Raw genomic sequence first — 12,415 nt, forward strand, 5'->3', positions numbered from 1 at the left:
CCCCACCCTCGCATAAGGCCAAGGAAGGGCTCCGGGTGGTTTACCCCAAGGATTGGTCTCCCCCAAAGCTTGGCTAATTATTCCTACACTTTTAGTCCATATATATATATATATTCTGACATCAAAACCTATTTCTGACACCAACCACATTTACTGTACTAAAATTTAGGAGATTTACTGTACTTTCTGGATTTCTGTTTATCCCCCCGCGACGCGTTCCCCGGAGATCTGACGGCCCAAAGAGAAGCTTTAGATTCGTGTTTACAGGCAGAGATAAAACTAGAAATTAAACCTTAGAACGTCTTTGTACAAATACCTCTTATATTTTGCATCAAGACAATTTTAAACTTGTTCCGAAAGTTTGAGGATCGTCTGAAAGCAAATTACACGAACTGCAGACAGCAAAAAAAAAAAAAAAAACAACCAAAAAAACTATATTTTCAAGGACAATTACTTTCAAAATCACAACAGAAAAATCATCGCGAAACCATCTACCACATGCTTACAAAGTTAGGCTGGAGGTTGGAGCTGACATAATAATTATAATCCTTCAGAAGTCTGCGGTAAAACGGTGCTGCGCCGAGCCGTTATCCGTGCACTGAAGCAATTTAAAGTCTGGTGAAGGATTGCAAGAAATTCTATAAGAAATGGGTTTTTTTGTTGTTGTTTTTTTTTGCTGATACCGAGAGCCGGAACGAATACAAAAAAAAAAAAAGGCCGTGTCACAAACTTGGATAAAACATAACAAACCCGTCCATCTGTTACTGCTGCGGAAAATCATTTCTCAGCATTAAAACATTTAGAGAGTAACGCGGGGAGCGCGGGGGGGCGCGGGGGGGGGCGCGGGGGGGGCGCGGGGGGAGCGCAGGTGCGGACTCTGGTTTTTACATACATTTTAAAGTCATTTTTTAAAAGAATTGGACCTGTCAGTGACTAACGTGTGCAGGACGCACCAATTACAGCCATAACTGCTGTAAAGACTCAAACCTTAATCAGTCGTTGGTCTCGTCTTAGATTCAGGAGCCGTATGTCTATCCCATGCATGTTTAATATCCTCACTGTATTACCCTCTACCACTTCTGCTGGGAGGCTGTTCCACTTATCTACCACCCTCTCAGTGAAGTAACATCACAAGCACAGCTTATTGCCCTGTAGATGATTTTTTACCTCTTTGCTATCAGCACAAAAGGCACAATATAGCAGCCAACACTTTCAGGCAGAAAAAGCTCTTGAGCATGCGCTGAGTGAATGTATGTGTGATGCATGCGCAGTTGGGTTATGCATCAAAACAGGCAAAATATATTTTCTTAAACACTCAATATTTTCTCACAATTTAGAATTTTGCAGCATTCTAAAAATATAACCTCTCGCCCTTTTCTATAAAAAAAGTGGTTAAAAAGGAGAACGCAGACTCATAAGAAACAAAGTATGTGTCCGGGAATTAATGTCTGTAGCGGTCCCGGGGGCCGCCGTGTCGGACGCAGGAATCCGGTGTCTGAGCTGAACACCCTTTCTTAAAATTTAGGAAAATGCCCTACACCCTCTTATCCTCCGATTTCTAAAATAGATATTAGAAGGCGACGCGGATCCAACGTCCCCTCCTGAATCTACAAACACATCGCGTGGAAAAAAAATCAATGTTCTTGACTGACGATCAGAGCCTCCAAACCTCGCTTCAATACATCAACTGCGGCCTCGACTCCGAAAATGAGAACACAGGAGCCGAGAAACCTGGAGTTCAGGAGACATTTTTAATGGATTAATGACTAAAAAAAAATTCAATTTATAGATAGTCCCAGGAAACTAAAAAATCTAAAAATGAATGCTGGATGTGTATAAAAGATACATATATATTTATATATATATATATAAATATATACATTATATATACACATTATATATATACATTATATATACACATTATATATATACATTATATATACACATTATATATACACATTATATATACACATTATATATACACATTATATATACACATTATATATATACATTATATATACACATTATATATACACATTATATATACACATTATATATATACATTATATATACACATTATATATATACATTATATATACACATTATATATACACATTATATATATATACATTATATATATAAACATATATATAAACATTATATACACATTATATATACACATTCTATATATACCTTATATATATATACATTATATATATACATTATATATACACATTATATATACACATTATATATAGAGTTATTTGAAAAACATTTTCCACATTGAGTAAGAATATTATAATTTATATTCTGATCACTATTTTCCCTTTATTTTTCAGTATTTTAAATATAAATATATTATTATTTATTGTTTTATGTAGTGCCATCAAATTCTGTAGCGCTGTACAATGGGTATATAAAAAAAAGTTTAGTGTTTTTTTTCTTTTAAATGGCAGAATTCGAGATTAGCGCCCCCCCACCTTTGAATCTAAGGACTGGATCGCGGTTTAAATGAGGTCCAACGTGAAATGTGTACAAATCCACCAAATCTTTTTGCAATGAATTTATTACTATTTATTTTTAATAGTATTACTGTTTTATTTTTTCATGATACGCCATATTTGCTTAATGTGAGTCGCAAAATAATATCTAAATCAACCTGAAATATTATATTTTGAGCAAAAATCATTTAATGTTTTAAAACAAGGCCATTTTTTTTATGGGGGGGTGTGTTTTTTCTCTTCCCTCAATGGCACTCAATGAGTTAAATAAACAATCAACAATTTCTGGGCTATAACTTATTACCGGCACAATTGTCGTATTATTTTCAGCCAACACAAAAAAAAATATCCTAAAATAACATTAATACTGACATCTGTATACATAATCAAGAAAGCATGACAAGCCATAAAGCAAAATACTTTCCTATAATCCTCTAAATCCCTAAACACTAAATAGGAATGTAGTTTTGACGTTCAATTCATCACTTTTTGTATTATAAATTATAAAAAGAAAAAAAAAAAACCAAGAACAAATCCTCGAAACAGACCGGGTCGTCTTGCATGCAAATAACGGAAAGGCAAATATTTATGAGAAGCCGTGAACGCTACAATAGAGGATTTAAAAAAAATAAAAATTGATAGCTTTATTTTTTTTTTTTAAGAACCTCGGAAAATGGAAGAAAAGTTTTCTTTGTTGACCTGACATTTTTTTGCCTTTTTTTTTTTTTTGTTATAATCACTAATATCTTCTCATTTGTATGCATCTTCCTGCTCATGCGAGTGAAATGCCTTTGGCACTTTGGATCTCTGAATGTCTCCATACTCCCAAAAAGCATTAACATGGAATTAGGACACCGCCGAACATTAACGGCGAAGCACTTATTTATTTATTTATTTATTTTGAGCCTTATACGTTATAAGAAAACAAAAAACAAATTACAGAAATATATCACAATCTTTAGGAGCTGATAGCCACCTTGATTGAGTTTGTTCAACTTGTGATTTCATAATGTTTCATTTTATTTAAATACTGCCACGGCGCATATTTTACTCCGAGACAAGATGAAATATTCGTATTGTGAGTCAAAAAAAAAAAAAATGTAATATTTTCCTGTCAAAGTGAAATTATGTCTCGGGGAAACTTTCATAACATCCGGCTTTGATTTGAAAAATTATCCCTTTTAACTTCTTGAAATAAAATCATATTTTGTGGGTTTTTTTTAAGATATTATTTTATATACTAAGACAGCAAACAAAATTCTGTTTGGAGAACAACTTTTTTTATAGTGTTTATTGTAATTTCATATTTACAGGAAGTGGAGTATTTATCCAAGTCGTCTCTGATGTCTTCTCAGATGCCTCTTGGGTCAATAAATAGAGAACCCTCGCTTTTATTATTTTATGATTGAATTATTTATTATTTAATTATTGTATTATTTATTGTATTGTATTATTATTATTATTTTATTTAATTAATATACTTCCAGCGCTCTGTAAATGTTTTAACATTTGGCACCCAAAAGTAAATGAGTCTTTAATCAATGTTGACACCTTTCATTGGGCCAACGTGTGAAGCACAATTTTTTGGACCTCAGACGTCTCTTCTTCAGTTATCCCAGTGGTCAGCAGAGTGGATAGCAAAGATAAGTGGTAGAGGGTGGTTTAGGCCCTGAGGTAGACTGGGCTTTGGGCAGCTCCTAGCCAACGCCTCTGCAACTTGGATTAACAGTCGCATTGAATACTTGACTTGCATCAACTCGATTTGCTCCCAAATTTAATTGGACTGACGGGGGTAACGGCTGCCGGGTTTGTGCGCCCGAGGAGTCTGGGGTCCGATACTCCAAAGGACTACATGAAGCCTTCGCCGGGTGGACAGCCCAGGGGTGAGTCAGCTAGCGGGTTGGCCTGGATGGTCCGAGATAAAGAATGCCATTAATTAACGTTACAATAATAATTTTAATAACACAAAACCTCCCAACCAAGCTCCAAAAGCCTATGGGTGACAGCGGCCCCTGATCTCCCGGTGGAGCCGGTTCCAGATGGAAAGACGTCGGCTTTTATGTATTTATATCCAGAGCTCCTCTACCCGAAGAGACGTGAGATTTATCTGCAAAAGAGCAAAATCAAACATAAAAAGAAGAAACACCTAGAACAGGGGCGTCCAACATGCGGCCAACATGCGGAACCTCGAGGTGCAGCCCGCGTGAGATCGGCAGCCAGGATCACAAGAGCCCTGCTGCTTACTTGTGGGAGGGTCTATTCTCTGCTCCAGTCCCGCCTCCTCTGTGGGGAGAACGAGGGAGGCCGCGCCCCCTGCTGAAGTCTGTGATCGGCATTGAGAGAGCTGTAGAGCAGGTAAGGGGGTGGGGGAGTGTGTGTGAATGAGTATGTCAGATTGAGGGAATGAATCTGTGAATGAATGAATTTGTGTGTGTGTGATAGCATGGATGTGTAAGTGCTGGAACCTAGGCATGATGGGACTGTGATTGCTGTTAGGAATCACACTCCTATCATGCCAAGTCAGCCAGTACATGCTGAAACCTGGCTAGCTGCCTCCCTTGTGTATTGATGCTGCCAGCAGTATGGGGTCTGCACTTGCAGCCACCCTGTACCAGCATGTATTGGCTGACTTGGGATGATAGGAGTGTGATTGCTAACAGCTAACAGCAATCTGCTAACAGCAATCACAGTCCCATCATGCCTAGGTTCCAGCACTCACTGGTTGCCTGGGTATAAAAAGAGTGTGTTTGCTGTTAGCAATCACACTCCTATCATGCCAAGTCATATTGTTGTGTTACTTTTAATAAAAGTGTGGTTACACACTAAAATTGGACAAAAAATACAATGCCCAGCCAACCAGTACATGCTGGAATCTGGGTATGCCTGAGATTGCTGTTAACAATCACAATATAGAATTTTTTTGTACAATTTTGGTGTGTAACTTACTTTTATTAAAAGTGTGTGTGGGGTCACTTTCAGTTTCGGCTAAGTGAACCCTGAATTTTCGGTTTTGGTCCCGAATTTTCATTTTAGTGCATCGCTAAAATAAATAGAACTATTTTATTTTTACTTTTCCAGAATCCTGAATTTGTAGGCCCAGAAATCCCAGAAATCAGTGAGAGAAAAGTAAAGGTTTTGTGTCATTTACTTTATTTTAATCTGCATATTTTATTAAAGGCCATATTTTCTCACAGTGAAAAATGAGTGCGGCCCTCGCACGGATAAAATTCTGATGAAGTGGCCCACTGCAGAAAAAACTTGGACACCCCTGACCTAGAAAGAGAGAGCCAGCGAGACAAAAGAGCCACAGCGCGAAACGCCCCAATCAAGCGACGAGAATCAATAACTAAACCTCTATCTACCTCGCTGGGACTGCCTCCTGTAGCAATGAATTGTGCAAGGTATTGAGCTCACTAAGATATTATAAATGCCCCAGCACTGTATACAGTAATACCCCCCGGTGCTGTATACAGTAATATACCCCCCAGCACTGTATACAGTAATATAACCCCCCAGCACTGTATACAGTAATATACCCCCCAGCGCTGTATACAGTAATATACCCCCCAGCACTGTATACAGTAATATAACCCCCCAGCGCTGTATACAGTAATATAACCCCCCAGCACTGTATACAGTAATATAACCCCCCAGCGCTGTATACAGTAATATACCTCCCAGCGCTATATACAGTAATATACCCCCCAGCACTGTATACAGTAATATAACCCCCAGTGCTTTATACAGTAATATAACCCCCAGTGCTTTATACAGTAATATAACCCCCCAGCGCTGTATACAATAATGTCGGTCGATGACAAAAACCTGATTTTATCTCAGGTCGCCATTGTTGTCAATGGACTTTCCTGGCTCAAACACCACACCGAGCTGATTCTTTATGGCAATTCTAATGAAGTCCGTTCATCCATAGACTTACATTAGTCAGAGTGTCCAGCTGGGTGATTAAGACTGAGCCATTCTAGTATGATAAGGAGTCAGGGTGTTTGTCTAGTAGATTGGACTCCACTGCCTGAAAACATCATATTATGGGGCAAAAACTACAACTGTGGTAAAAAAAAACAGTGCAATATTTTTAAGGGCTTATTAAAATCTGACAATAGGAATAAATGTGGTGGGAGATTCCAGGGGCCGGGGACGCCGTCCTGACTCCATGGGCAGTCAGACTAATCGATGCATCGAGAGTAAAATACATTCCAATAAATATCCCTCCTTCCCAGAACAGAATCCAGGCCTCTCTTAAAAGCAGCCGGAATCCCCGCTTACCTGACAAATAAAAATGGATTTCATTAGCCTGAGATCTTCGCACCAAAAACAAAAGACGCCCTGAGTGCTCTATTGTTGTGACAGCCAATTCTGCTCTTCATTAGTAAGTAATTACGAGGATTAAGTTCCTGTAATGTGTTGAATTCAGCTAACTCCGGGGATTAAAGGAATACTAATGTTTATAAATGAAAACACATACTTTGGCTTTTCGTTTTGAATAAATGTTGCCTTTTCCAGCTACAAGAGCCGGTTAATGTCTGCACCGACCGGTCCGACCCCCATCGGCGAACTGGAAACGCTATCGGCGGCTGGGAAACTATGATGTCATCCAAGCATTTGCCGTAATAGGGCGGAGTCTTTTCCGTATAAAGATGACGGTCGTACTTTGTTGCATAAAAGAAACCACAATAAAAAGAAAATGTTCGAGGTAATTGTAGTTTAATGTTTCATTTAATGGATGAAAATTCTTTATATTGTAGTTTCGATGTTTTTGTTATATTAAAAAAGTTAAAAAAATGAAGAAATAACTTAGAATTGTTTTTGTCTTCTCCAAGGTTATTGGGCAGATCCCTGTGAGGTTTAGCGGTCAGACGATAAATCTTTTAAAATCTGTTTTAAAAAAGACTCAATTCAAAGATCGAAAAAAGCTTTCCATGACCCAAGTTCCTCCCGAGAGCCTCTTTCTTCTTCGTGAAAAAACACTAGGCCTTGATTCCTTCTCCTTGGGTCCCCCTGAATACATTCTCACCCTTCTTTCTTCATTGTGTGAATACACTGTATTTTACAAAAAGAAAAAAGAAAAATCAGTTTTCCTCCCACCCGTCTCCTGCTTATTTTTCCGCTCCCTTTTTCTGATGATCCAGGACATGGTCTGTAGAAATTCATATTTAAATCCCCCACTTTTGGGTTTTTGCACTACTGATGGCTCTTATTTGTCAAAAATATGCTAATTAATAATAATAATAATATATATTTTTTTAAGTATTAACCCTCTTGATATGACACTCTGGGGGTGTTTTTCCCAGGTTTAGAAAATTTCCCTATGTTTAATTTTAAGATTTAAAAAAAAATAAAAAAAATACCCACCATGAATCGGGTAATGTTAAAGAATTGAATGCAGTGGAGAGGGAGGAGGACAGGGGAGGAGGCCAGGAGATGCAATAGCCCCGTGTTGGGCTTTAATCATGTCTGGTTCTATTAGAATTGGGCAGTAATGAGCCCCTGGGAAAAAAATATCAAAATTCAGACTGAATTTAAAAAAAATATATAAAATCCTGGTGGTTGGGACATCCTTCGTCTTCATTGATATCAAGATTGTAGAGAATTACTTTTTCACGCCGTGTTCTAGAATTTGAAGGAAATCGGCCAACATTGATCATAAAGTTTATTACAAATTTTCAACAAAAAGGGAACTTTAAAAAAAAATAACATTAAATTAACCCTTTGTCAATGTTGGTCATACCAATAATTTGAAATCGCATCTCGCGAAAACAAACATTTTCCAGGTTTTAATATTTAAACATATCTTGTTTTTTACGTCATAGAATGGCGGCTCAATTGAGACGTATTATATTCAGACGTTATTAAATATTTAAAGAGAACTTATTTATTTTCTCGTAAAGGCCCATTTTATAGATAGAATTGTGTATTTTCCCCCCAAAAAAAGGATTTCTAATGAAGACAAAAATGCCCGGGAAAAAAAGATAAATGATTTCATTTTAAGAGCAAGGCGTCGAAATGCAAAACTCCATACGGCAGATGAGTAACTTTTATTAAAAATATCTCGTTGGAAACCAGAAAGCTAAAAAGGAAAGAGGGATGAGAAAAAAAAAAATAATTCAAATTACATAATTCATGATTTTTATAGAAGACACATTTGGGTTGTGCTCAGGAAAGTCTCGAGTTTAACTCCTACTCCATATACTGGGATTTAATGAATAATGCAGATAGTACATGGTTTCTTTCAACTGCAGTGCTAAAAAAATTTTGCTGACTCTCCAAAACAGTTCATTAGACCCCCCCAAAAAAATGACAGGAATCATTCCAGGCAGAGAGAAAGACATTCGCTCGACAAGGGAGGTGAGAAAAAAAAAGTGTCTTAATTCCTGCAGATAACCCTTAAAAAAACTTCAGTAATTAATTATGCAAAATAGCCCGTTTCATTGTAACCATAAATTCGCGCATTTTCCTGTAAACCAAAAGCAATGAATCTATTTTTTTATATATTTTTTTTATAATTATTGATATTTCCACGGACATTCTGAGCCAGGATTCTATCTAATTACCTGACCCATTTACATGTCATTTCCAAGCGCTTTACATAGGGCAGCAGATGTAATTTATTCTGAATGTCGTTGGCGGAGGAAAATAGCGGTTAAAGAAACAATTTACCTCTCGCTCGGCGCTTTTTGCTGACCCCGGGTCTGAGTTCAGAATAAATAATAAAAATGTAAAAATATATAATTGATAAGAAGTGTTTCAGCGATATTTCTTGATCGTTAGACGCCTCAGGTTACCGCTAACAAAGGGGGTTTTATTTTCTGATTTTCTATAATAATGATCTGAAGAATCCTCTTTTATTTATCATGAGGTCCATGACTGGTTCCCCCCATTGACTGGAGCAGGACTCCAGATAGTTGGCTAAAAAAGGCAGAGGTTTAACATACAAAGGGGTTGAATGGGTGAGAACTCTTGTGGACTCACAGCGGTCGCTGACTAGCGAGTAATTGCTTCTCATCGATCAGGGGCCCCGAAAAAATCTTCAGCCTGCACCCCAATAGGAAAAAGCCCTGATTCAAAGGGAAATGTACCCATTATTTAGCCCTGAAGCCATTTTTGTTTACCCGGCTGCTATCAGAGTGTTTGAACCAGGACAACTAGAGAGTGAATTTGGGGGTTCCTACACACCTACATGAACTCCAACAATGACCATCATCCCGTGCATACGTTCTACCCCTATATATCCACATATTCCCGGTGACAAGGTCACGTGGTTGTATACCAGTTGGCCTTCGCTCTCGTGCTTTTGGCCAACGACCATGTGGCAGAGAGAGTGAGAATTACATATTTCTTCTCACTGTTATTTTTATGTTGTACCTGATGTCAAGCAGCTCTACACAAGTTACATTCTTTTGACCTTCTGGAACAAGACAGGTAGGGTCCTTCTGTTCCCCAGAGCTTACCATCTAAAGGAAACAAGACGGGGACAATCCAACAAGTGTTAGAAGGTCGACGTTGGGTCTGCTGCCTTAAATAACCCGGTAAAGAATATTTGGTCTGCGTTGAGATGTGAGCGTACATAGCCACTACTTAATTAAAACCACCCCAAAAAATTAATTATCTTACATAAAACAAAACATTTTCTCAATTATTCTGCTCAAGAAGCTGAAATGTGCTTCTAAATTGTGTAGGTTTAAGGACATTCTATTCAAATTCAAATTAATCGTATTCTTTGTATCACACGGATACATTTAATATCTTTAATCAAATAAAAGAATTTCGCGGCAATAAATGTTAAAATAAAACTGGCTAAAACCAATAAAAAATTAAATCAGCTTATTTTAACCTGTAAATTGCCAATAATAGTTTGTTGTTCCACGGACAGAGAAAACACTGATTCATAGGGTAAGACAAAAATAAATAGTGGGGGAAATGATGCCCATGGGGGCCAGAATGGGCCGGAGGGGGCCTTGACTGGGATGCTGAGTAGGGGTAGGCTTGATGGCATTTTTATTTAGTTTTGCGGGTGGATTTTTGGGAGGTTATTTAAGGGCAGGTGTCATTAGGTTAGGGGCCACTCTTGGTGTCGTGTTAATTATTGGGTAGTTTAATCGGTTGGGTGGGCCTGGCCCGGGCATCGGGGGTACATCAGTCATGCGTCTATAATGAAGGAAAAATAGGGCATTCGCCGATTGGACCCGATAAGAATGTACGAGTGATACGTTAACAAACAAGGGGCACTTTTGTTTTAGTGGGTGGGGTTAGAGGGAGGACCAGTCCATTGCCCCCTAGACCACTCCAAAAAAACCTAGGCCAACGTGGAGAGCCCCACTTGTGGAGGCGGGAGCGCGTCGGGGTCATGTAACAGACGTCGCTTCTGCCTCCAGAAACACTTCGGGGCAAATCAGTGAAGTCCCTTTTCCTCTCCTCAGCCCCCCAGAGCCAGACGTTACATAGCAGCACATAGTACATAAGGTTGAAAAAAGACAAAAGTCCATCAAGTTCATCCCTTTCTACCCAGCCTTCCTACTCTTGATACAAAAGAAGGTAAAAAACCCTAATTAAGCTTCTTTGAATTCCGCCATCAGGGGGGAAAAATCCTTCTTGACTCCAAAAGGAAATCGGATTTCTCTTTGGATCCAGAAGCTCTAAAATATTAATTCTATTTAAAAAATACCAAAATATCCGCATTGCGCAGTAACTTTAGCTCATCGCTCGCCAGCAAAAATGCTCAAAAAATAAATAAAAAATTGGACTCCCGCGACAGAATCTTAAATTTATTTTTTTTATCCTTCCCATAAACACAAAAAAAAATCCATCTTCAGGACGCAAAAAAAAAAAGATCAATCACATTGAAACCACACAATTAAAAAGAAAAATGCAATTACTCCATTATTGGACTAATTATTAAACAAGAATTTCTCTTTAGCGTTAGCGGCAGGTTCTGCCAGGCTAGAGCCGCCAATAAAAGAAAAACTCACAAAACCTTTATTTTTTTTCTGTAAAGTAGACATTTTTACATTGAGATTTCCCTCGCTCTAGGGGGAAGCGTTAACAGATGTAGATTTAAAACGATACAGATGAAATTTTATGCTAAAAACATGAGTGATAAAAGGAATTAGCGGGGAGTATTTTTTTTACTCCCGGAGCTATCAGTTTATTACAAGATGATTCTTTAAGACAAAAAAAAAATTCAATCTTTTTCTGCTCGAAATATCTCTTTTTTTTTTTACCCTCAAGGCAGTTTATGATCCAAAGTGTGCTCCCCGCTGTGCGAGGACTGCCGACTTCAGTAAACATGCTTAACAGTAACTTACATTCATTTTCTGGGGAGATGGAAATTAAACTGGAATGCGAAAAATGTTAAAATAAAAATGGAAATTTACTGAAAAACTCTGATTGCTGGATTTGTCTTAAAAATGGAGCGAAAATAAAAATAATTATAAAAAAAAAGTTTTAAAACTGCCTGGATTCTCATTTGTTGTGCGGTGGCGACGCAAGCTGGAGTTGTAATAAAAAATGTAAGATTTAAATAAACGTACTATATGTATTATCGCGCTGCCCACTTATCCTTCCTCTAAATTTGGTTTAAATGATCCAATGTTTTTAAAATAGAATCAATGTTTTTAGGTGATGCTGTTACTTTATATTCAGCCCCATATACAAATCAGCCGAGTGACAAAATTACTGCAATAGGCAATACAAAGAAAGAAGAATATGGTAATTCAAAAATAATGCAGATTATGTTAAAATAAAAATGGCAGATTTGCCTAAAAATGATATATATATATATTTTTATTTCTTGAGTTAACATTTTGAAAAGTCAGTGGAATTCAATTGTACAGAATGTATATTGTGCAACTTCTGTTCATATAAGGTGCGTCTCTCAATACACCTGCGGCAAAGCAGGG

This window comes from Sceloporus occidentalis, unplaced genomic scaffold (assembly GCF_023333645.1).
Source record: "Sceloporus occidentalis isolate IW3139 unplaced genomic scaffold, rSceOcc1.0.p SCAF_190, whole genome shotgun sequence".
In the NCBI taxonomy this organism is placed as follows: Eukaryota; Metazoa; Chordata; class Lepidosauria; order Squamata; family Phrynosomatidae; genus Sceloporus; species Sceloporus occidentalis.